The sequence below is a fragment of the Cyprinodon tularosa genome, unplaced genomic scaffold (genome assembly GCF_016077235.1).
Source record: "Cyprinodon tularosa strain WSP-4 unplaced genomic scaffold, ASM1607723v1 ctg336, whole genome shotgun sequence".
NCBI lineage: Eukaryota > Metazoa > Chordata > Actinopteri > Cyprinodontiformes > Cyprinodontidae > Cyprinodon > Cyprinodon tularosa.
The window spans coordinates 866504-894410 of NW_024039048.1; the positions used below are offsets into that span (position 1 = coordinate 866504).

The following is a 27907-nucleotide window of genomic DNA, read 5'->3' on the forward strand; positions in this document are numbered from 1 at the left end:
TAAACAGTTGACTATTTAGTCATTTTAGAATAGAGTAGGTGTTTTAGAATGAATATCTATCAATTGCAAGTATTTATCTGTTTTCAATTAATCCTTTATATCTTATTATCTCTCACAATAATTAATCCTGTTGTTGCAACACTTTAAATCACGTCTTAAAAACGTGAATATGCTTCTGAATAAGGTTTAGCGAGTTTTAAATTGCATTTCAAAATTTTCAGCGAGTTTTTTGTCGGAAAAGTTGACTGCGCCTGCGCAGAACGCGGTGGCGTGCAGAAAGACGCACTTTGCAAATTCTGAAGGAAAACGACTATTTATCGAAAATGAAAAAAGATTTAAAAGTCATGATTTCACTGAACAACTGGAGATGAAACAAGCGAAGCGGCTGAAGAAAGTAAATAATATAGCGAGGTTAAAAATGAAAGTTTAATCGTGGCCTATCAACCTGAGCACACCTGCGCTTAATGAGGATTATCTGCTTGCTTTACAGTTTCTGACTGCTCTGGAAATGGGCTTAAATGAAAACATACATTAAGGTAAGACGGCTTGTTTAATTGTGCTTAATGGGAGAATTGTTATTGGTAGATATAAGTAAATAGTTGTTTCTGTTTATTGCTGTTTTAGTAATGTTTGCGTTTGCTGTGTTCAGTAATGTTCCTCAGCTGGATTCAACCTGATGCATTTCATTTTACACTCATTTAAAGACAAATAATTAACCCCTGAAATTAAAACAACACAAAAGAAACAACAACAACAAAAAATAAAACTGTTAGTTATTATTTTTCCCTTAATATTGGAAAGTGTGGCATGCATCTGCCTTCAGTGCAGGCCCAGCTTATATTGTGCTTTAGGGAAAAATATGGATTTTGATGTCACCAGGGTAGATAGAAGTCTGGAAACCAAGTATTTTCTGTAAACAATATATATTTTTATGCTTTTTATTAAACACAAAATTTCTTTTTTTTAAAGCCTGTCCATTGCAAAGACATTTATGTTAAACTTTACTGTTTCATATTTTGAAGGGGAAACAAAGAACTGGCAAGTTGTTTGGTAAAGTTTAGAATTTTAACATGAAATTCTGGCATTTGTTTAACGCCTCTTTTCCTACAGTATATTCTCTTTATTTTGAACTCTTACCAGTCTACATTACACTGTTTGAGATAAACATGACCTCAGCATCATGCTGCCATCAACATGTTTCACCCTAAGGATTATGCTTAATGTTTAAAGTATTAAGAACATCAAATATAGTCTTTTCTTCCATACTTATCCAATTTTCTTACATAAGCAAGAAAGATAAGCAGTACAACACACTTCAGTTTGGAGCTTTAAATGTTATAAAATCTGTTTTAGAAACCTAGATGATGACCTTGTCAGTCCTTTGCTGTATTTGGAGGTCAGGCTGGCCTGCGGTACTTGAAAGATGAATTGTGATGTTTGGATTTTTTTTTAGGTTGTACTGGTCCTTTTTTTATTTTACCTCTATGCTGTTATTTGTGAAGCTTTGATCTGAGACGTTAATGCAGGAGTAAATAAGACTTAAATGAGTTGTGACCATAGATAAAACAGAATGCGATTCTTAACCCACTGCTGAATATTGATGGAGTTTCTCCCTAAATGTTGCATGATGCATAGCAGATACTCTTAACTCATCCTCCCATTTTTTGCTTGTTTCTGGTTACTGTTGCTGCACTTAGAGCATTGTTACTTTCAGGCTTAGGAAACTGAACGAGCCATGGTGCAGCACTTTGAGCGGATATGACAGGGTGATAAAATGTTGACATCTGTGCGTCATACTTATATGGGCTTTCTTTATGTGCTATGATTGTGGTGTGATGTAAATCCTCCTGACTGTTATGCTGAAGGTGGATTGTAGATTTAATATGATTCAGAAGATTATCATTGAATGAGTCATAGTGTGCTGTAATGACGCTCAGGCAATTATTATGCCATTTTGATTTTATTTTTTTCTAGAGGAAACTTTTCTGATATCAGTCACAAGGCACCAAGGAGGGATAAGTTAGTATTTATTTGCTTCTGTGATTAGAGTTGGCTGCGTGGGGTGGGGGTGATCCCTATATTCATTCATTCTATAGTTCATTCACACTTTTTCACAATGGTGTCAAGATTCTAAAGCCTGGCTGAGGTGTCTGTGCTAACCTCATTAATTCAGCTTACTCCTGGCTAATTAATCGTTGTCAAAGTAATTACAGTTATCTAGAGTTACCAACACCATGTTCCCTTCATGGCTGCAGGAGGGCGGCCTCCCTTAAAGCTGTCTTACCGTAGTTTCCTGTCCTACTGTAAAAAGCTAATGTAACATGAAGTCGGCCTTTTATCTTCTATTTATGGTTCACAGAATATATATATATATATATATATATATATATATATATATATATATATATATATATATATATATATATATATATATATATATATACACACATGTGTGTGTGCGTTTACCTGTCTAGCCATCAGAGTAAGCAGCATTTTTCCAATTTTGCGATCAGATTAATGACCAGTTTTTTCATAATGAGGACATGTTGCCAGTTCTCACATGCTATTTTGCTAATGGTTAGGCTTAGGTGTCAATTGGGTTAGGGTGAGGTGCATTGGTAATGGTTATGTTTAGGATTAAGGCATAGAAAAGGTTGAAAATTACTGAAAATCAATGGGAGTCAACACATGGTCCTCACTATGATGGCAGAACGAGTATATATGTGTGTTTGATTATTTTAGATGTAGAATATGAGGCTCCGTTTCTGTAAAAAATAAGCAGATGTAAAATGTCTAGATGTTGTGCTGTTGTTGCATATGTGTTGTCTGCATATGTATAAGTTGCACATGTATTTGTTGCATATGTCTATGCTGCATATGTTTATGTTTATATTACAGTGAGACATGCAGACTGGCAAGATTACAGTGAGGCAACATCTACATATGCAACATGGACATGCAGATTCTATATATGCAACATAGACATAAGCAACATCTACATACTGTAGACATGCAGATTATAGATTTGCAACAAATACATGTGCAACTTATACATATAAAACATAGACATGCAGAATACAGATATGCAACAAATTCATGTGCAACTTATACATATGCAGACAACACATATGCAACAACAGCACAACATCTAGACATTTTACATCTGCTTATTTTTGACACAAACGGAACCTCATTGTAGAAATATTGATTTATTTTAAGTAAACAAAGCAAAGGGGGCTTGTGTCATTTTTCTAATTTATGTTTAATAGATATTCTATTTGATAAAGAAAAACTTCATAGGGTAAAGTAATTAGTCTCCTAAGTCAGTGTTCAGAACACAGCGTAATGGATGAATATTGAAACCTTTCTATTATCCAAGTATGACGTCTACAGTCATATTGGGACTCAGAGGAGATAAAAAAAGGTTCTGTTTCAAAGAAACTAAGCTCCCTTTCAGTCTGCTGTCTACCACCTATTTTGTTCTCTTTTTGTTCTCACACATTCTCATTAATTTTTCAGCGTTTGCTCTCTCTCTCAAGCTGGTGCCTATGCAAAGTGCAATTGTACATGCAAATTTGGACAGCCAACCAATCACAATGGTGCATGGATACTGTTTAAGAGGGTATGAGCCCCTGTTCGCATCATCTGCAATAAGTTGGTAGTTATTTATATATATATATATATATATATATATATATATATCTATATGTGTGTGTGTGTGTGTGTGTGTGTGTGTGTGCGCAATGGCAGAAGTCTGGTCCATTTCTATCTTTCTAATAACCCAAATTTAACAAAGAAGAGGTGTTTTATAAAACTCGCTCGAGTCAGACATGGATTCCCAATTGTTACTCATCTTGAAGTTACAGCGTTGCCTTTAATTCCTGTTAGTGCTAATATTTGTCAGCTGAAGGTCACAATAAGATATTCTAAACTAGAAAATATTTTATCAAAAGCTGACTAACTGAATTGCATACACAATTTGGCTTTAGTATAAAAAATATGTCTGCTTTGTGAACAGGAGAAAATGAAAAAGATGCTAATAAATATATAACTGATTCATAACGATGTAGTCTTTAAATTTTAAGCAGGTTTAATAAAAATAAGTGTGGTAAATCATTGATGCGACCTCCATGTGTTAACTGATCCTCATAATAGGAATTTATTTTAATTCCTATTATTTATTTATTAATCTGAGATGGATGTTCAAGAACTTTCTGAACATTTTCCTCAGTTGATTAGAATAATTATAATTGGTTCATCCCAACCAGTTTTCCTATTTCAGGTGTTTATGTGTTATAGTAAGACTGTAATTGGAACCCTCAGAGGATTAACATATGCTTCCTGAATATTGGTCTAGTTATTTTGGCCTAGTTATATACTACGACTTTAGAAAATATTTCCATTAAAAGGCTTTCTGATTAAATTATGGCACCCTGTTGGCTTATTGTTGTTTTTATATTTGTGTTTTTACACTTTGGTCCATTTGTTAGTAAACTAAATATTTGTGTTAATTAATCGGTTTCTGGCCGATGACCGATTCCCGATCTTTAAAAATTCTGACATGCAGATTTAGATTTTGATCAATACAGAAGTTTTTTTTTTTTTAACAATCGACTCTGTCAGTTGTTATAAGATCACATTAAACCTTCAATCTTATCTTACTGAAAAACATGAATCGGTGCCTGTGAAATGATAAAAACTTTTGAAATTACTGTTCTCAAATATAAATCAATGAATAGAGCATAGATTTTTCCAGACCTTTCCAGAGGTAAATAAGATCTGTGGAAAAGATTGGATTCACATCTAAGTTCTTAGATCACTGATCTTCAGAAATGGAGGCAATTGCTTTCGAGTCAATGAGTCGATGCAATCAACTGGCTTTCCTAAATAGAAAACTTTGAATCCATTTGACTGTATCATCTGGTGAACTGTAAAGTGCCTTGATGACATGTGTTGTGAATTGGCGCTATATAAATAAACTGAATTGAATTGGAACCAAAGCTGATAAATCCGCCCGCTGATCAATTTGGTGAACCCCTAATAACAGCAAAAATATGAGCAAAAATTAGGGAGAAACAAGGGAAAAAGATTTGTGTGTGTGTGCTAGGGTTGTCACGATACTAAAGTTTTCAACTCGATACCGATACTAAGGAAAATATTCGATACTCGATACCATTTTCGATACCACAAGGATAACATATCAAAAGAAATATTTTGATTAATAATTAAAATACCATAAATAAATAAATACAATAAACAATAAAAACAACATTTTGAGGTTGTTTTCTGTGCACAGTATTTAGCAAGCTTGATTAAAAAAAAACTTACAAAACTAAAATTAAGTTTTCCTTACTTAGCTATGCTTTGCACACATAACTATGGAAGCCTGTTTCCGCCACTCTGTAAAAAAAAAAAAAAATAACTATCTCAATATAATGAGATAGTATCTCATTATAATGAGATACTATCTCAATATAATGAGATAGTTTAGTTTTAGTTTTATTGAAAGGATCCCCATTAGCTACAGCTATGCTGCAGCTATTCTTCCTGGGGTCCTGAAAAAATATATACATTAAAAACAACACTAAGAATACAACCAATATTTGAAAGAAAAAGAAAATACACAAACACATATAAAAATACATATACAATATATACACATATTAACGTACATATGTACCCTCATGCGGGTGTGATATATGACAAATATAAAACACATTCTACACCTACACCTGTAAACATACCTACACATATACATACATATTCACACACATATATAAATATAAACCTTCAGTTATATTATTTTGATAAATGCTGTTTTACATATAATTTGAATTTATTGACATTATTAGCAAGCAGGATATGTTTTGGCAGATAATTCCATTCTTTCATACCTCTAAACACAACAGTATTTTTTATGGCATTTGTTCTTACTATGGGTAAAGTGAAATTACCTTTAGTTGCATGTCTAGTATTGTACTGATGATTTACTACACTGAAAGAAAGATGCTTGAACAAAACAGAAGGAAATTTGGAATTAGAAATATTTCTTATGAAAATTAACAATGAATACAACAATCTATCTTTGACCAACAACCAATTAAGATCTTTGTGCATTAATGTTATATTTCTCCTGTTGCTGCACCTGAGTGCTACACGAGCAGCTCTATTCTGTATAAGTTGTAATTTATTTATATATTCTCCAGTGGCATTTGACCAAACTGCTGGGCAATAGTCGAGGTATGTCAATATTAGTGCTTTCATTAGTTAATGAATTTGCATGTCTTCTCATAATGGATATACCTCTTCCCATTTTTGCAATAATATTACTAATATGTTTTTTCCATGATAATCTAGAGTCAACTATTACACCCAGCAGTCTGGTCTCATGCACCTGTTCAATAACTGCGTTGTTAATCTTAATATTAATTACAGGATTCTGTTTAATATTGTAATTTGAACCTAAAATCATGCAATTAGTTTTTACAGTATTTAATGCCAGTTTATTTGATTTGACCCAATCTACTACATATTGTAATTCTGTATTTAAAACAGTTTCTAATTCAATTTGTGTACTTGCTGATGTATATATAGTTTAATCGTCAGCGTACATGACAATATTAGCCTTATGTAAAATATATGGTAAATCATTAGTAAAAATATTAAATAATAGTGGACCCAGACAGCTACCTTGGGGTACTCCACATGTAATTTTTCTGATACCTGAGAAACTGCCATTGAAAAACACTGTCTGTGTTCTATTTGACAAGTAACTGTACATCCATGTGATTGCAGATTGCTCAAACCCGTAACAGGATAATTTTGTTAATAGCAGGTTATGATCTATGATGTCGAAAGCAGCAGAAAAATCTAAAAATACAACACCTGTAATTTTTTTCTTTTCTGTCTCTCTAAGCCAATCATCAGACATGTGAGTCAGTGCAGTGGCAGTGGAGTGACTTTTTCTGTATGCATGCTGAAAATCTGTTAATAAATCATTTGTATAAAAATAGTTATTAATTTGATCGTGTACTATAGACTCCAGTATTTTAGATAATACAGGTAATATACTTATCAGGCGACTGTTGGAACCGGAGAAAGGCATTTTTTTATCTTTGGGCAGAGGAACTATTTTAGCCTGCTTCCATGCCTGTGGGCAGGTACAGCAGCTAAAACTAAGGTTAATAATATGGGTTAGAGCAGGGGCAATAAAGTCAGCAGCTAGTTTCAGAAGCCTGCCGTCAAGACCATCTACACCTGGTGGTTTGTTTTTGCAGGTTTTTAAAAGATTCTTTACTTGATCTATATTTACACTTTGTAGTTTAAACCTTAAGTTTTTATTTTTCATCAATTCATTTCTTATTAATAGATAAGATATATCATTACTTAGATTAGGCATATTTTCTCTTAGTTTATCTGATTTTTTAATAAAATAATCATTGAGATGGTTTAAAATATCTATTGGCTTAGTTATGAGTTTATCTCCTGTTTCCAAAAAAGATGGATTTATTTTGTTTTTCTTACCAGTCAATTGATTTAAAACATTCCATAACTTCCTATTATCTTTACCTATGTTTTTAACGTGATTATCAAAATACATTTTCTTCTTATTATTATTAAGTTTAGTAACAGAATTTCTCATTTTACGATATAGGTCCCAATCACTTTTATTTCCTGTCATAACTGCAGTTCTTTTCATTTGACATCTTATTTTCATAGAGTTTTTCAGTTCTTCATCCAACCAAGGTGTGATGTTGTTTCTGACCGTAAACTTCTTCAAAGGTGCATGTTTATCAATCAATGGCAAGAAAAGCTTGTTAAATTTAAATAGAACAGTTTCTGGATTACTAGCAGCCAACACATCAGACCAGCATAAAGCTTGAACATCTTCAATAAACTTGTCATTTTTAAACAACTTACATGATCTTTTAAATAAGACTGTAGTTCCTGAGCCACTCAGTTTAGTTGTTAATGCAGAAATGATCAAATTATGATCACTGCTACCAGTGGGAATAGACAGTACCTTTTTACACAGTTCAGGACGGTTTGTGAAAATATGATCTATACAGGTAGATGTATAGATAATTTTTGTTTCTTAACCGGTTTGGCTAGTGTCATTGTTATGTATGGAAGCCAGTTTCCGCCACTCTGTAAAAAAAAAAAAAAAAACTATCTCAATATAATGAGTTACTATCTCATTATATTGAGATACTATCTCATTATAATGAGATACTATCTCATTATATTGAGTTACTATCTCATTATAATGAGATAGTAACTCATTATAATGAGATAGTTTTTTTTTTTTTTTTTTTACAGAGTGGCGGAAACTGGCTTCCATACATAACAATGACACTAGCCAAACCGGTTAAGAAACAAAAATTATTCTCAGCAGCTGCAACTGTTGCAAAAAAAGTCTGAAACTGAAAAGTGCGTAGAATTATTCGATCACACAGTGTTCAGAAAGTGCATTTTTCTCTATTCTGCACTTTAGATGAATGACTGCTTAGGTGCGACTGGTACTCGATACTTTTGAAAATGAGTATTGTATCCGGATACAACGTTTCAGTATGGATACTTTTTTGAGTATCGATACTTTTGACAACCCTAGTGTGTGCCTAACCTCCTTTAAGATTTGTTACATCTGATTAACTGATAACTCAGGCAGAGCTCCCTTCAGCGTTACGTTGTGGACACCACCCAGAAGGAGGATCACTTTTTCTTCAGACCATAATAGTTATAAGAGTATTAACTATCCTAAATGCATGCCAGGCAGAAATTGAAACAAAAGGAGTCCAGTGCAGGTTTTTTTTAATTTTAACTCTTTTGATTTATTTTTTAAAGAATGCAGAATGCACACTTTGTGGTTCTGTTTGCAAATGGAAACATTCAAAGAGATCCTTAACTTATTATCCAATAGCATCTATTTTGCTGTGCTGCAGAGCAACTTGATGCTGCCCTGCCCTGAAACTTTACAGATCTGCTACCAGGATGAGAAAAAACACTACTCAAAACACCTTAAACATGCAAGAAAAAGATATGATGGTTGATTGTAAACTGCAGTTTAGAAGCTTACCTAACAGAGCAAAAGGTTTCTCTAACCACTGATAGTTGGAGTGCCTGAAAACGGAGAGCAAAATCCCAGTAACCGTCCACTCCATTAACTCCAAGGTGGAGAGTAGACAGCATGTCAGACTTTACCATTCTTTGAATTTATAATATTTTTACACATTTTATTAATGAGGATTTATGTGTCAGATATTTTATTCTATTGATCTATTGATTCATTAACCTAATCGGTTCCTGTTTTATTGTATTAAAAATAAAATAGTATGTAAGTTCAATAATACAGTGAGAGAACCAGTATTTAATACAGCTTGCACAGTAAATTATGAAACGTAATGATGTGATTTTTATTTCTATTTCAGCACATTGTAAAAAGAAATCTGCCCTTCATGACACTGATACAAGATAAAACAGTTTTATATTAAAATCGTTGCTTATTATTTAATCTTTAGTTGATCAATGAGTTAAATCAACTCTAGATAAACTCATTAATCATTAACTTGCATCATTAGTTTGAATGTCTTGCTGGTTATGATGACAGGATTTCTTTGCTTTATGTTGGTCTGTAGAAAGTGTTACAAAATTGAGGCGCTGTCTTGAAAACATCAGGCTCATATCATCGGGTCTGTCTGGACGATAGCTGTTATCAGTGATTGCTGCCAACAATAACAGCTCCATTAATCACATTAATGGCTCACCCACATTTTATCTCACAGACACAGTGCTGTCCGTCTGCTCTGTGTCCATTAAAGCTGAGACCCCCGTTGAGTGCCGGGTCGCAGCAGCGTGATTCCCCGGTGCTGGTTGACCCTGTTTTGTTGTTGCACTCCAACCCCGTGTGGATGTGGGTGCATATGTGCATGCTCTGTTTCCTGACCTTGGCCAAACATTGGTTCCTGTTTCTGTCAGCTGTTAGCTCAGCTGCACGCCACCTTTATTGCTTTCCCATGTTGAGCCAGAGGGCCCGGAGCCAGAACTTGTCACCGTTTGGCTGCTTTCTCTCTAACTGTTTCACCTTTTCTCACCCATCTGCCCAAATAGTTTGGGCTAAATTAAGAAATTCAGGCATGTCACTGCACTTTAGCCGAGAAACTACACCAATACAGAGCAGGCATAACTTTTCACTTTCACTAAGGGATGGAGGCTGAGCTGGAAGAGGTCCCAGAAAGAACAGATGCTGTGATCACCCGTTTCTCTTCTGGTCCTGTTGCTTTCCCTGCCAGACAGGCAGTATCCACAGTGACGCACCACAGGACACGGGGCAAAAGGACGGGAAATGACTTACCTCTCCTAAAGCATAGAAGAAAGAATTACTGAATGGAAAAAAAAAGTCTATTTCTTACAATGTATGAAGGTGAACAAACTACTCCAACTGTTCTATTGACTTTAAAATCTATTGGATTTTTATCAGTGGTTTGTGTTCATAAAACTATTGGTTTAGTTGCCATTTGCAGCACTGTTTATAAATGCTAATCCAAAGTTAAAGTTCATTAAAAGCAGTCATAAACATGGTTCTATTTTAGAATTAGACTTGTGGCTTCCTTTATTTTTATTTCTTTTATAACACCAATGGAAACGCAAAAAAAAAAAAAAGTAGTGGACCTGGGTCTTATCAATTCGGCTAGTAGCAGATGGGAAGAAGCTTTTCTTTTGTGGGAGGATTTGCTGGTCCTGATGGACTGCAGTCGCTTGCAAATTTATTCTGTTTGCCAGAGACTTTTTAAAGTCTGTGATCATCTCATTTTTTTCGCACCATTACATCTGCAAAAAGATGTCCTAGTCCACAATTATGTTGGGGCCCAACCGGTTGTCTGTGACGGGGCCCCTAAGAGGTTGGGGGCCACTAAGCAACTGCAGTCTCTGCTTACCGATAGTTACGCCATTGGCCTGGCCAGCCTGACTGAAATACGCTTCAGTCAGGCTAAACTGCCTTTGACTCTTGTCAGATCTGGCCGGGCCAATCACAGCGCAGCGGGGCTCAGTGCCAGAATCGCTCATAATGCAGCAGCGCTTTTCTGCTAGCATAAGAGAGATGTTGACTGCACCTGAGCAATATTGCAATATAAAGTAAGAACATCTTGGAGTGCACACTTATATCCTCAGATTTTGTTTAGGTAAAAGCAGAAGAAATTGTTCATTGGAGAGTTTCTTTGAAGAGTTAACCTGTTTCACGGGTTAGAAAATTCCAAAAAACTGAGCGCGTCCCTTTGAGTTTTTGCGTTAAATCTGTAGTTATCTGATTGGTTCTAAACTGATGATGCTGACCATATTAGTCCATTCTTTCAACTAGAGCACTACCATCTTTTTTTTACCAGACTCATACTCTGTTTTTACATTGAAAACAGCCTGGCTGGTCAAGCTTCTGTTACTGCTTTTAATCTTGATTTACAGTAACTGAGGTTTCAGCAATTTTACAGCTTTCTGGGAATTCCAGATTTGTAGAGCATAAAACTTTTCTGTGTCTGGTTCACAGAGGTCAGGGGGACGGGTTTCTTGTCATTTTGTGGTCCTTGGATTTTTGGAAAAAGGAATGTTAGTGTAAATTGAGGCAAGTTTAGACTTGGCATGTCTAAAGTGAGGTGCTAAAAATCTCTATATACCAGAGAGAGATGATCGATAGTGCTTTAAGGTGGATAGGGAATGCAATTAAACAAATGTAGTAACTTGCAATTAGTCTTTTCCAGCACTGTAGAGAAGGGTTAGGGTTGGCCCAATCATCTTTACAAAATTGTTGGATTTCAACCATAATGGAGTGTAGTTTTTTTTACATAAAGTGCATTTTTAAGGTCATGGCACACCATCTGTGATTAAGGTCAAGTTGTTTTGCTTTCTTCAGGCATTCAGAGGTTTGGTATGTTTGAGATCATTGTTGCACTGGGTTCCTAGTGCATGCTGTTCTCCGCCAGGGCTGGTGCTGGGGTGGTTTGCAGCCCAGTGTGAAGCGGCTGGGATGAGGATTAGCACCTCCAATCCGAGGCCATGGTTCTCCACTGGAGAAAAGTCAACTCCCCTCTTCAGATCGGTGGAGACTCCTTGTCTTAAGTTCAGAAGTTCGAGTATCTTGGGGTCATGTTCACTGGTAAGGAACAGATGGAGCGTGAGATTGATAGATGGATCTTCGGCATCTGCAGTTATGCTGTCGGTCGCTGTATCAGACTGTCGTTGTGAAGAGGGAGCTGAGTCAGGGGGCAAAGCTCTCAATTTCTGAGCTGTTCTGGTGTTGCTTGTTGTGTTTTTTGTGGATCACAAACAGACCATCCCCATATTTTACTGTTGGTATGATGTTGTTTCTGAAATGTGGTGTTACTTTTACAACATATCAATGTTTTGGGTTTTATAACCAAGAACTTTGTTCGCTATTTTATGCGCAACTTTGTTTTTTGTAGTTATTTGCCAGAAGGCTGTAGTCCCAATTTGAGTGGTGTCTTTTATGTGGGTGTCTGTCACTTAATGATGTGAGTAAGGCGGAGGTCAGTCTAGATCCAGCACAGCAGCGTGGAGCTTCTTTCCTACCATGAATGGTGTTCTTAATGTTGACCCCTTAGAAGGTGAAGGGACAAGAGCTAAGAGCAGGAAGTAGGAGCTACAATTTGGGGTATAAACTCAAACCATAAGGAAAAAAAGTGAGGCCTTCAGGTCCTTTGTTACTTTCTGGATTTCCCAATTTCACTTGATACAATATATTTCCAATATTTTACTTCTCACATTTCCACATTATGAAAAGACAAAGAATGCCCAAAATATAAGCCTATACATAGTTCTGTATTTTTGGAGCTACAAGTTCTACAGATAAATTGCCCATTTAACTAGGTGATTACCTCTGCCTCTTAATTTTTATTTCATACCCTTTTTTTGTGATTTAACTTTTATTTCTTCAAGAAGAGAAACACACCTATGCCTTAAGGTTTCAATTCACCAATCACTTTTTCATACAGGGGAATGTAGGTTTGGATTATTTCCCCCTCTAACAATAAAACCTTAACTGAAAAACAGTTAAGTTAAAAATGGTTAAATTATATTTAAATTGGTTTTAATGCTTAAGTTTCATAAATGCATAAGCATTTAAAAAAAAAGGAGGTTCTGTAAATAGAACATCAAAGGTTTGAGAGAAATTCAGAAACATGAAGATGAGAAAAACAGGACTTCTCAATAATGTGGAAGAATATGCATTTAAGTGTTTTTAAACTCTCTATAATTTATTCAGTTGTCTTTTCCTTTGTGTAATTAATGGTAAAGATGTTACAGAATGCGAATGCAGATATGAACATTTACCATAGCAGCTTTAAGGACAGTTAGGTTCTTTTCTAAATTCATGCAGTAATGATTCCTGTTTGTGTTTTGTGGCTTTGAATAAAACCTCCAGCTGCAAGAGACATGTAAGCCATCTAAAGTTCAACTGCAGTGCTAGTCATTTATGCACAGAGTGCACTGACTGACTGCATTTTATTTTACCAGCAGTTTACTTGGACTCTTCAAATGTCACTCTGATGAGATTATAAAGTCCTGCAATACATTCACCTTTTCAGCAGCTTATTGTGTCTTTAGAGTGTAGGATTAAAATTGCACATAAACAGTAACTGCAGCAAAATAAAATGGTGGGATAAAGACATATTCCTCTATTTTAAACCAACAGCAGATGTAGGACATGGGATTTTATCTGATTACCATAACATGTATTACATGCAAAGAGTTTTTGGCTGTTTAGGTCAGAATTTTAGCTCCCCTCATCACAGCCATGAATATTTCAACTGTCTTTTTCCTGAGTGGAATAGTTAAACAACAACAAACTGTTGCAAAGCTGTTGGCACAGGTTTGATTCTATTTTAGATTATGATCCATGTCAGGTGAAAATTATAAATTATTTTTTTTGTTTGTTCTTTACAGCACTAGTGGCTGTTTTTTGGACAGTAGGCTGACAGGAAAGAGGGTATGAGAGAGGGGTTGAGGTATGTGGTAAAGGACAACAGATCAGATTCAAACCCGGTTCGGCCGCATCGAGAATTAAGGCCTCCATAAATGGGTCGTGTGCGCTAACCACTGCGCCACCAAAGCACGCCGCCCTTTTTTTGGAGAAATAGAAACCTATTCGCCAATGTTTGATTATTGTTCAAAGCAGGTCACGGAGAAACTTTTCAAGTTATGGAGCCAAGCTTCAGGGACCATCATTTGGCAGCTGTTATTAGCCGAATTGAAGTGAGATCTAAAATGTTATTAGGAGGTTTTGTCCATTCCAAAACCTCTTTTTTTCTCAGTATTATATTAAAACTGCAATTTGGGTCCAGGTTCTAAAAACCTAGCTTTGTAGCTCTGTTTGCTGTTGATTTAATTAATTAGTATTAAATTATCATTTCATCCACTTTGTGTGATGCACAATGGAACTTGGAAAGAAATAGACGCTTATTTCCGACTCGGCCAGCTGCATTGCAGCAATCTTCTCTTTGATCTCTCACACTGGCTGTGGGTGACAAGAAGATTTGTGCAGGACTGTGCTGCATTTTTTCCTTTCTGTCCTGATGTCCCTAAAACTAAAAACATGTCCCTCATCTGAATGGGGCGAACTATGAAAAGTCAAAAAATATTTAACAAAGGCTTTTTTTAAATGTACAGAAAGTAGAGCTGCCATCATTGTCACAGAGACATGCTCGCTGTGACAATGATTGCCCAGCTTTTGGTGAAGTTTGTCAGTTACTGTATTTTGCTACTTCACTTTGTTTCTTTTCTTTTGAGCTCTGTCCACAGGTAAAGTATTTATTGATTGTGTTGGCTTGACTTTGCCCCCATGCTATGAACACACAGTTATTCCCAACGGAGAAACTGGAAAATCTAGCTGGTTAAATTTGAGATTCATAGATTTGACCTTGTATTTTCCCCAAAGCGGATGTTTTTTCTTTGCCACCATGTTTTTCTTCCTCTCTGACTCATGACATAGCTGGCAAATTGCTGTGCAGGTCAAACCAAAATAGACCATAGGTCTACCTCGGTTGGAGCTATGCAAGCATAATTGCAGGGTCTTGTGCACTCTGACCAGACCCATGCAGCTTCAGTGACATGTTGGTGCCATGACTTCATACAGTTTTCCATCAGATCAGGTGCTAAATCATGTGTAGTGTTTTCAGACCATGAGAGTAGTGTTACAACCACCATGCAATTATTTTATAGCAACTAGAGACCGCAGTAAGGAAACATAATATAATGGAAGTTTACTCTGTTTTAAATTTCCATCCATCCATCCATCCATCCATCCATCCATCCATCCATCCATCCATCCATCCATCCATCCATCCATCCATCCATCCATCCATCCATCCTCTTCCGCTTATCCAGGGTCGGGTCACAGGGGTAGCAGCTTCAGTAGGGAGGCCCAGGCCCAGACGTCCCTCTCCCCAGCCACTTCAGCTAGCTCCTCCGGGGGAATCCCAAGGCTCTCCCAGAACAGCCGAGAAACATAGTCCCTCCAGCGTGTCCTGGGTCTCCCCCGGTGCCTCCTCCCTGTGGGACGTGCCTGGAACACCTCACCAGGGAGACGTCCAGGAGGCATCCTCATCGGATCCCCTAGCCACCTCAACTGGCTCCTCTCGATGTGGAGGAGCAGCAGCTCTACTATGAGTCCTCCCCGGATGACTGAGCTCCTCACCCTATCTCTAAGTAAGACCCCCGACACACTACAGAGAAAACTCATTTCAGCCGCTTGTATCCAGGATCTCGTTCTTACAGTCATGACCCAAAGCTCATGACCATAGATGAGGGTAGAAACGTAGATCGACCGGTAAATCGAGAGCTTTGCTTTTTTTTTTCCTCAGCTCTCTCTTTTCCACAACAGACCGGTACAGCGCATGCTTCACAGCAGACGCAGCACCAATCCGCCTACCGATCTCCCGCTCCATCTTCCCCTCATTTGCGAACAAGACCCCAAGATACTTAAACTCCTCCACTAGGGGGCAGTACATCCTCCCCAATCCGGAGAAGGCACTCTACCCTTAAGACCATGGTCTCGATTTGGAGGCACTGATCCTCATCCCGGCCGCTTCAGACTCGGCTGCGAATCGCTCCAGTGAGCGCTGTAGATCACGCCCTGATGAAGCCAACAGAACCACATCATCTGCGAATAACAGAGATGCAATCCTAAGGCCACCAAAACAGATCCCCTCAACACCTTGGCTGCGCCTAGAAATTCTGTCCATAAAAGTGACAATTATTGTTGCCGTCTTTTGTCAGTAAAATTGAGTGTTGCAACTGGACAACCATCCAATTCACATCAAACTAAACTTTTTTTTTTCTGCTTTGGTGCCTTAATTTCATAATGACATGTAAACAAACCCCTGGGCAGGATATTGATCAGTAGTGGCTTAGATGTGCGTCTAGTCAATGAAAGCCTTTGTATTTGAACACTGTGCCTTACAGCCTTACAGCAGCCACCTCTTACTGAGAGAAAGTGAAGATAGAAAAATGCTGTACTTTTATGCACTTTTTAAATATAAAACTAAAGTAATTTGGAGATTAGAATAAGGGTAAAGTCTATTTCGACGGATGGAAGGAAAACACACAAAATAGTGAAGCTGGCAAAGGCTATCCAGACTAACTGAGCAACTTTAATTATTGCTCAGCACTATTACTTAATCCTTCTTGTAAAAAATAACCTGAATGCTAATGAGTTTGCCATGGTGAGTGATTATAAGTTTGATTATTTTTCATGGAAAAACATTAAAATATTAGTTTAGCTTTGTTTTAAGATGTGCTGTGTTGCATTATATCCTAATAATATTGAAAAGGACTTGAAAAAAATATACTTTTAAAATATGTGACAAAGTTTGAGACTGTGGTTTATCAGAGTTACAGTTTTAAAGAAGCAGCAGAACAAAAACCTTCATGAAGCATTTTCTTTATTCTTGATAAGAAGACATGCATGTGTTACTCCTTTCATTTGCTATCAATACATTGTTAATGTATTGTTTGATTTTGTTGGTTATAATAATACATTTGTTGTCATATTTTGTCATATTTATCGGTCTAAAGAAATCAGTGGTATATATTACAGGGATCGGTTAGACCGATGTCAAATAATCAGCCTGTATCAGTTTATCTTTTGTTCATACGCCATACATACATAATTGTTTCTATAATATTTTACTATTTCAAATCTCATGTTTAAGTTTAAAATTATTTTCAGCTACAGTGTATGCGTTTTCTTGCTAAAGGTGGCAGAATTCAGACATCGGTTGTAAAAATGTAAAAGATTTTCTTCTTATAATTGTTGTAAAGAGAGTGATTATTGTCATAATTGATAATTTCTTCATCCATTCAATCTAACACCAAACAAGTCAGATGTCATAATCAGGTGGATAAAGTGTAGAAGTTGCACATGTCCATAAATAACTGGATAGAAGTGGGCTTAATTGTGCAAAAATGGCAGGTTGTACAGTGCTGGAGGAAAATGCCAGTGGAAGAACAGGGAGGGGATTTTGTTGAGGAATCCCGTTAACCTGTGGTAGATAATGATGGGTGGCTTATAAGCTGCTTTAAATTGTCGAGCATCACAGAGGGACACTAAGAAACTGGGCCTGTTCAGTATTTTCTTTTTCCGGAGCCGATTTTCAGGTTGGGTATTTAAGTCACCCTGCGCTTTCCCCACCACAGACATGTCCTTATTATGCTTAGAAATATGAAATTCCCTGGAAATGTGTTTTAAATCAAATCACAGTAACTAGATGCCAATTTCTGAATGGAATCAGAGGTATCACTGCTCTCATACTGCTATAAGACACAATTTGTAAATGTTGAATTTCAAAATGTTAACATTTCTTTCTACCAGCAACTTTTAGAATAAAAGCTGGTCACTTTTTATGTTCGAGGCCCCTGGAGGATCAATCCACCTAAACCGCCTCATCCTGGCTGCTTAACAGCTGCAAACTGCTTCAGAACTCATGGCTAAGAGACTCTGTTTATAAACAGCCCGCAGCTTCCCAATCACTCTGAGAAATCTCCACTTAGATTTGGAAGATTTCTCAGAAATCCTAAATAGTCCCTGCTTACATTTGGACAAAGAACCAAACTGACTCATACGAACCATGTTGTTTTTTAAAGAAATTGTCAACATATTTACTTGTGCCAGTTTCTTCACACCATTTAGTCATAAACATAGCCTGTCCCAAACAATTAGTGCTGCTGCTGAGCTTGAATCCTCTGCAAGGCAGACAGATCTGGAGCAGAGTGAGGAAAAAAGGCTGATGAGCTGTAGAGGCCTGTAGTCTGCTTAACCTTAAAATATTCTGTTAATGTGCTTAAAGAATACTCGCTCACTTGCCTTGTCTCTAATAAACAAAAGTTGCTTACAAAAACAAAGCCTGAAACAGATTTTTAGGTTTGTGTGGGAGGGAAACTTCCCAGAAATGGTCGAGGGGCCTGTATTGGATTCTATTAGGGCTGCAATTAAGTTATTTTGCAAATCGATTAATCCGTCCATTATTTTTTTGATTTATCAATTAATAATCAGATAGCAAAAGGTTCTTTAAAGCTACAGTGTGTAATTTTCAGCGACATCTAGCGGTCAGACTGCAGACCGCAGCAACATGAACATCTCCCCCCCACCGCTTCTCCCCCCCAACAGTACGGCGAGCGTTACGGGACAAAATGTCTTCCACGACGTCCACATCACCTACCTTCTCAAGTGATGAGGTTTGTTTACATAGATAATTTTACAGATAGTATTTCATTAGTCTGTGTAGGGTATAGATTTCATGTAGACTTAAGATAATAAATATACCCGTTATTTTTTCTACGTCGTTGTGACGTTTTGGTGAGCTGCTTTGCATGGTGATATAAACAGACGAAGTAATTGTAGTCATTAGTTTAACAGCGAGATTGTGTTCGCTGGAAGAATATATATTCCCCGTTTACAGAGTCCAAGTCATTTTGGTGGCACGGGGGTTACAACGCGAGGGAGAGGGAGAGGACGAGGGCGAAGGCAGGGAGGCCGTGCAGCTAGGGCCAGGCGAGGGAGGGGTGCCAGCGGGGTGAGAGCAGAGGAGGAAAGGCTTGAAGATCTCCAAAGGAGCCGGAGAGAAGTAACCGAGGTATATATCCAGAAAATTATTTTACAGAAAATTACTGAATCATTACCTATGAAACGTCAGGGACGTTGCTGAATAAGTATACTGGAGAGTAACAGCATCATCACGCAGCATGTTATTGTTTTAGACAGGTCTGAGCATCCTGTGCTCCAAAAACTGCAGTGATATTAGACAATTGTGTGTGTAGGATTAATTACCTGTCCAAGAGAAAACTGGCAACTTGAGCGTCACTTTGAAAACCTTTTTCCTCCAACAGTGACTTCCATCGTGTAAATGCCGTGCCAATGTTGATCCGTGTTTTTTGTCGTTTCTTGTCACGCTTGCGTTTATTCTCGTCGTGTTTCCGCTTCTTAGATGACGGGGGTTCGGTGTCCGCCGCTTTTCGTTGTGATACAGAGTAGGCATGATCCTCCATTCGTCTGATGTTTGGCCGCACAGTGCCAAACAGTTTGCAAAGTCACTCACGCCTGCCGCCTTGTTCACCTTTCTTGTTACTGAGGCGCAGTATACCTGCTTCTTCTTCTTCTTTGGTTTCAGGCAGACTAAATGCTTCTCAGGCATAATACTGCCATCTACTGTTCAGTACCGTCTCAGTTCATCTCTCTCAACTTGCCGTAGTTATTTTCGAGCGTCATGGGAGATCTCGCAATCGCTAGTTTGTTGCCTCTGCGCTTGCCGTAGCGCAAAGATGTCAGCCTCCATGGCTGCGAGACCCGCTCCTATGTAATTATAAATAACGAATTCTAAGGCAACGCAAATATTATGGTTAAAAGGCTGAGCTCATAGGTGATGATAAATAACATAGTTATGTATAATATATTAAATTTCTGACTTTATATGCCTGTAATTATTACACACTGTAGCTTTAAAGAAGACTTTTTGCAAAATAAAAAAAAACTAAAATTGTGAAACTAAAATTTTCCACTTGAGAGGTTCTGAGGCATTTAGACAGACGAAAAAGTTTTTTTTTAATCTTAAATGCAAAATGTTTACATATTATTTTTTTTTTACAATCTTTGTATAATTGCTGCTCTAAGTAGGTTGCTCTGTCAGCTAAAGACATGTTTTAGAGTCTCTACATTCCAGTGAATGATTAATCGATTAAGCAAATTTTAATCATTAATCACGATTAATTTGTTGAATTTGGTCAGCTCTAAATTCAATGATTATAACCTTAAGTAAAAACTATTTTACTCGATGTTGTTTAAAACGGATATTATAACCTATATAACATTTTATTTCCGCAGATACAAGCAATATAACTGGATAAGGAAATGATAAAATTAGTAAATTTAGTTTACACAGAATGATTGTCATCTACAACTTCTGCTTCCTGTGACTTTTAATTAAGAGGACCCAAAATCATATAGGCCTCTATCAGATTTTGGGAGATTTTAAGTCGATAAAATCACACAAGGGGACAAAACACATATTTACGGGGAAAAAAAACCAACAACAAACAATCAAAAAAAAAAAAACTGCTGTTGCATTAAACAGTACCTATTCTTTACACTCATGGTATAAGAAAATAATTCTCTGAGATTATTTATAGGGTCTCTAAATAAATCTTTGTTATGCTAAACTGGTTCCTTAGCATACTTGATTAAGTTAGTTATTACGGAACCTTTGCAAATTGTATGCATCGAGTGGAATATTTCTAATATAAATTAGCATCAAGCTAGTGTTCTTTAACATTACCAACTTGTCTGTAACCGTATCTCTTTGTGGTTCTATTTATATAATAAATTAAAGAAATGTGTTTTTTAATAAGAAGTAATCCTTCACCTCGGTATAACCAGTAACCTGCATGTGTCTGCTTTGGTGTAGAATATAGTTTGATTTGAGGCACTCGTAAAAAACGCAGAGCTGAATTTGATCTGAACTGAAAAATTAAACTGGGTCAAAACCTGCAATGATTTTTGTTTTTTTTTATCATCTGAAATGCTGTAAATAGTGATGAGCTGCTTTTCCCAGCTTAAAATCTTAATGCTTAAAAAAAGATATTCTGCACACGACTCTTTAAAACAACAGTCTGGTTCCCATTTTTGTTGTAATCCTCATCCGAATTCATTTCATGTAAAAATGTATTCAGAAGATAATCCAAGGCTCCTAAGGGTTTTTGGCAGTAAGTAAGGTCAGATAGAACCAGTGATGTTTTTTCCTGTTAGAACATTATCTGCGCATATTCTATGATGAACCACACACCAGTACTCGTATATCTGATGTCCCCTTTTCTCTGGATCCCCAGTTGCATAATTCATTCTCTCCCTCTGCTTTGCTGGCTCTTGCCTCTTCTGAAGAGGTGACTTAAGCAGCTTTCTGTGATTGCTTACCATCATTCCTGTCATGATGGGAGACAACTTGATCCGAGACCACTGCGCCTCATCAGCTTTGGGTGTTTTGGATGCAGATGTCAAATCTGATTCAGAGAAGCTGGCCAGGACGTCAGTAAGAACTTGTCAGCTCTCATCAGCGCCATGCCAGCTGTGCTCTGTGTTTAGAGAGGAAAACCCACTAAACTTACCTTACAGGGAAGCATCAGCTCTGCATGCAGCAGCAGAGAAAGAACCAAGTGAAAATACTTGTTTTCTGCTGTAATGTTAATTTATATATATATATACGTACCATTATGACCCATATTTGGAATTAAACATGGCTTAAACTTAATATTATTTAATTTATTTGCTTTTTTAATTAGCTTTTTCCAAGCTTTTATAATCTGTGCATCTAAAAGTAAAAATGCAAATTTCACACTTTTACAAAAGTAGTAAATCCTTTCAGTAAACCATTGTTTCGTTCGCTGGGTGAAAAAATATTAGCCTATTAATGAAAATACAATGCAAAATGTAATGAATATTGCTAAATTTCAATATAAGACAACAAAAAAAGGGCTTTTAAAATTCTGCCTGTATGTCTTTATACAGTAGATGAAAACAAACAAATGTCTTTAATCAGTAAAACTGAACTGCATGACTCCACATAGAGCAAAAATTAATAATTTAAATATGCATTTCAAACTTATTAAAACATTTCAGCATTAGTGTTTTTAATTGTGCTGTACTTGTCTCTTTCAACTATTTTGGAAGTTATTGCAGAGGGCTTAGCTTAGATGGTTTTGAATAGTAAAGCAAACACTGTCAGCTGATTCGTAACATAGTAGAAGGGAGCGATGTGAGCTGCAGGACTGCAAATGAGAAGCTGAGGCTCACAAAACTGTCATTTGGTTCAACTAGCATTTGGCAGTCTAATTTGTTTTTGTTTTTCTGTAGTTTATAACTTCCAGCAGCTCATTGTAGTCTGGTTAGAGGCTGCAGGAACCGGAGGTGCTGAGTTTCTCTGGGAATGGGTAGGGCTGAAACAATTAAGTTAATCTTGGTTCGATTATTAAAATAATAATCGTCAACTAATTTAGTTATCGATTAATCGTTTAATGGAGCATAGAGACTGTAAAATGTGCCTTTAACTGACATCGTGACCCACTTAAAGCAGTAATTCTAACAAAATATATAAATATTTTATATTTAAGATTTAAAAAAAAACTTTTTCGTCTGTCATTATGCACTATCCAGAACTCCTCAATTGGAAACGTTTTAGTTTAAATTGGTATAAATTTGTAAAAAATCTTCTTTAAAGAACCTTTTGCTATAAATCTAGAATATATTCAACAGATTAATCAATTTGCAAAATAATCTTTAGTTGCAGCCCTAAAATGGAGCACATGTTTTTAAATAATCAATCTTTCTGATATTAGTTATATTGAAATACTGATTATATTGATTTTCACTTTTCGAAGGCTTCACTAATGTTTACATGTTAAGGACTATATTGCAGGAAAAGACCTATTAACCCCTACAGTTGCTGCCATAAATATTTGTAGTTCTACTCTGAAACGTTCACTAAAAAATAAAATTCTCTTACTGCTATGTGTTTAATGCAATATTGACTTAAGTCTTTTAGCTGTGGCATCCTTCATCCATCCACTTTTCATTTAAAAGGGCAGAACTGTGATTTGTCATTTAGACCTCTGAACTCTTGTGATCAAATGGATATTCTTTCACAATTTCTAAATCTTAACAGACACATTTGACTCCATAAAGGCAACATTGTCTTCCACTCTAATGGCTGTGCAGCTGTAAACAAGCAATTCACTTCTCATTAGCTGCAGAAAACAATTCACCGAACATCAGAACACTAGAACAGCAATAAAGAACTGAAGCATTGATTTATATTATTCTAATCTCATCCAGGGCTTTAAACTATCAACCATTTGATTCAATCTATTTTTTAAGACATACCCTGCATTTTGGGATAAACTGTTTATTTTATTCTAAGTTATTACATACATTGTCCACCTGATTTTAATTGTTCACATTTTTTTTTTTTTTAATATCTATCTTTAAAAAGCATGCATTCTTTTCTTCTATCAAACATTTATACTGCATTTCCCCCTCTGAATTTATTCTGTTAATGGTAAAGATTCACCAGCTCTGGATTTAGGTTTAACCTGTTGATCTAGATTTTGACAGTCTGTTTTTTTTTTTATTCCAGGACAATAACATCTCAAATTTAGACGTAGCCGTTTGGAAATTAACAGATAACTATGATCTGGCTTTATTTAATGAAAGATTTTTTCCATCAATTTTTTATTCAATCTTTAATTTTTGGTTTACTTTAAAGTTGAAGGCTAAACTTGCATGCTGGTTCAGCCTGGTTCTAAAACATCAGCTCAAGTAGAGATGATTAAAAAAACCTTATTTACTGCAACAGTAAGTAAGGACCAAGTAACCTTTGCATGACTTGGTATCTACGGTTTTTCCCTGATGGTGTCATCTTATTTCTAATATGAGATGCTAAAGTTATTCTAAAAAAAAATCAATCCCTTTGTCTTAAAATAACTGTTAAATATGATAAAACATTCATACTAATCACACAGCTCGGTTTGCTGACAGCACAATATTGAGGACCGATTCCAGACTGAACCAACATTTCTTAGTGCCTCTGTTTTATTTCATTTAGAGGCCAGTCAGCAATGGTTATCTGAGCTGTGGCTTTAACTGTGAAGGATCAATGGCCCCTGGATTTAGCAGAGTGAGAGTTTGATTATTTGTCGACAATTTGTTTTCTACAAAACACTCTTCACATTACAAGCCAAGCTTTAGCAAAGCAGTGGGAAATTTTTCTCCACTATTTGTACTTGGATTACAATAAGTTGAGCATTTTTTAACACTTTCCAGGAAGCCTGCTTCTGTTTGATTCTTCCAGCACATTATGATAATGTGATTGCTGTAGCACAACATCTGCCAGGTGCATAACAAGGTGTTTGTGTTCAGCTGAAATTGTCTTTATGTAAAACAGTTTCTTGGTGCAGATCCTTATTCTTCGGGTGAGTTAAACATGAGACAAACACTGTCTTTAAGTCTAAATTGACCTGATTTTTCATGCATTAGCAGAAGAAAACAGTTGAAAAAATTCCAGATATAATTGTCACTGTTACATGAGGAGCTTTTTTTTCCCTATTGTCTCATTTAGTTGGTAGCCGTGGGCGGCACTCACCATCTGCAGCTTTGGCCCAGTCCCACAGTCTGACACACAGTGAATCAAAACATGTAATTTTTCCTGCTTTTTATATCGTGATGCAGCTAGTTGGCAAATCTTATTGATTCTCTTTAAATTCATTTTTTTTACTTTATTTAAGTTGGTCTTTGTCATTTGTTAAGCCCTGCACCTTGTGTCTCTGCTACATCTGGAGATTTGTGGAGCCTAAGCGACAGCAACTATTGCTCCACTTCCTTCACTCTCGGCTAAGTTTTAAATTATCTTGATGTAGCTACCAACTCCTAAGCAACTGGTCGGCTTTTATTACAATAAAAAGCGTTTTGTGATTCCACATAATGCATTACATTTGATGCAGGCAGTAAATTATCCCACTCCTCCATTGTAGAGCGACTGATGTCCCTCGGTTACACGGTCATATCTGTTGGCTGCAGATGGGAATGGTCCATACTGTCAACAGATTGTGAGCGCTTTCATTCTGCTGTTTACTGCCCTTAAATATCCTTGACAAGCCTTTCAGAGGGTTGCTGTAAATGTCACTGCATTGTAGTTAATTACACAATTAGAGGTACTGAACTTGTTTTATGTTTTTGTTTTTAGTAGTGCCTGGTGGAATCACAAACAGTTTTCAATTGACTTTAACATCACATTCAAACTTTCATTTGCATAAAACTAAAAACACTATGCAGATGCTGAGGTGAAGGATGTTAATTGTGTCTCAAGTTGGGTTTTGAGAGGCTGAAAACATTTTTGGAAGTATTTTTTTTTCCACCTTGCAGGATGCATCTGCAAGGTTGTGTGCGGAGGAATATTTGAGCTGAATGTGTTTGGGTTCACAGTGTCCTTGCAGCTAGAATAGTTTAGTACAGGCCTGTTTTCTGTTATTAAAATTGCAACAATCAGATGTTGTGGCCAGTTTCCTGTACCCTATTTTCTATAAAGCTCTGTCCGACCCTTATGACTTTTACCTATTATGTTTTTCTTCCTGATGGCCATGAGTGAGGCTTGGTGTGTCCAGTTTTCTGCAGATTGCTCTGTGATTCTCTTAAGTATTAATGCTAAAATTAGTCATCCTAAAACCATCTACTGACCCATATCCAGCCTGCTGTTGGTCATGGCATCATATCAAGTGTAATTTTCCGCCAGCAGCACCCTGCATCCTGGATACTGAAGATCTTAGAGAGGATGCTGTGATGTAAATGTGTCATTAGCAGCAGCTCATATTAAGATGCACTTACCTTTTCAAAGCTGTAGATTCAGACGGTCCATGTTAGAGGGCCTCGTCAGCCTCTTCATGTCAACTTTGAAAATCCCTCAATGCTTTGCTTTGATAGCTTTATTGCATAAACAGGTAACCTTCCTTTTTGTGATATATGAAGGAGCCAATTATTTTTTTGTTAATAATTAAAAATGTTTTTGTGCATAATCTAGCTAAGTTTATTTAACTTTAATGTTTGATATCTGTTATAAGATTATGTTTTTTGGTTATTTGGCCATGGTCCTTTATTTTTGGTTAGTTTGGATTAATTTAGGTCAATTGTAGGACCAACATGCATCTGGGTGGGCATATGTTTTTTTTTTTTACCAGCGCAAGAGAAACATGGAGGAAATGTTTGTCTTTTTTGTTTGCTTGCCTGAGGAAAAAGTAAACCGAGAAAACTAAAGGATTTTACCTGGCACTTTTTTTCTTTTGCCTGCGTAAAATAAGTCCATGGTGCATCTGTGGCCTTTGTGGATTTCCAGTTTTTTGTGTCATCAAAGCTGGGCCACAACAATATATTTTAGGCTGATTCCTCAGGCAGCAAATAAAAGGTAAAAATAATCAGACATGGTGGATTTATGGATGTATAGATCGATGGTAAAGTCACTGTGTTGGCCAATGTGATACAGGAGTAATGCAGATTTAAAATTTTCTATATGGTAACTTTTTTTTAGGCTTAAGTTGTTTTCTGTCTAATAAATTTGAATGTAAATATTATCAAAACATTTCCAGAAATGTAACTTGGCTACTAGAGCATATTATAGCTTCATTGTACCTTTAGTAAAATAATGCAGGCCTTTGTTGTAATTTTTAAGAAATATGTCTTAAGAAAGGGGTGTTTCAGAAATATTTCTATGCATTGAACAAATGGCCAGGCCTTCTTTTGCATGAATTCCTACCTTGATGCGGCATGACATAGAGGTGACCAGCCATCCAGGTTGTTTGATAGGGTGTTCATATTTCTACAGACATTTACACATAGATCTTCTATGAGAGAAGAGGTCAGGACAGTTTGTTGGCTGATCAAGCACAGTACAACATGGTCATTAAACCAGCTTTTTCTTGGCAGTTTGAGAAAGTCTCCATGCAGCCTCAGAGAAGTAATTAGCATAAGATTGTAAGTGGATGGGTGTAACTGTGGACGTTTTGGTTTCAACCATCTAGTTCTGGTGTTATCTTGCATCTGAGGGACGATGTTCAGCTCTTAAAAGTGGATCAACAGTTTAGGCTATTAGCAGGTCTGTTGAGGTCCGATCTCCTGCAATTTAGACGCGTCTATGCTTCAGTTCACTGGGTCAAATAATCAGGTCATTAGAGAACTTGACTGGATACTGAGGAGCCCAGACCTTGAGGAACCTGCTGTAATTTAGCCTTATGATCCAGGTGCGTTTGATACCTCTGATCTGTTTCATTAATGGTGAATTTTAAAAAAATTAGACCACTCTCTGTGTAAATTATTGCACATTGTTCAATGTCACCCCACAGAATAATATTGTTTAGCTTTTTTGGGGATTAAAAAGATAATTTTGACCTCTCCAGAGGGTAATTGGCTTGTTAACATGTTAAGAGCAGCGATTTGTAGTGAAGCTTAAGGGGAGGTCTTAAACCCTTAAGCACAAAAAATGAAATGACCGACATCAATGTCCATGACATGAATGACTGCTCAAAGTGAAACACTTCCAGCAGTTTATCAGCAAAAACTGACCTTGGAATCTGAATGGATGGAAAGTGTGCACTAGATTAATAACCTCTTTTTTTCTTTTATTTATAGCCGTGTTTGAAAAGGACCGTTCCTGCTGACATCATGGCCTGCTTCTGAATCCAACATACAGTAAGTTTTACAAAGAAAACAGAACAATCAAGCATGATAGTTAGAACTTTTATCGTATTTTTAAATCAGTCAACTGATACCAATTCTCTCTAGTTAACGTAACATACAATGGACACTGAAGTTTATTAA

The 27907-nt window shown here is 36.5% G+C and overlaps 1 long non-coding RNA gene across 1 annotated transcript; it reads left to right on the top strand.

Moving 5' to 3' along the window:
• The first annotated feature begins 278 nt into the window (after positions 1-278).
• LOC119789367 lies at positions 279-27865 on the top strand. Its single transcript, XR_005281574.1, has 3 exons — positions 279-394; positions 491-536; positions 27719-27865. It is a non-coding gene; the product is annotated as an uncharacterized LOC119789367 (long non-coding RNA).
• Positions 27866-27907: the final 42 nt, after the last annotated feature.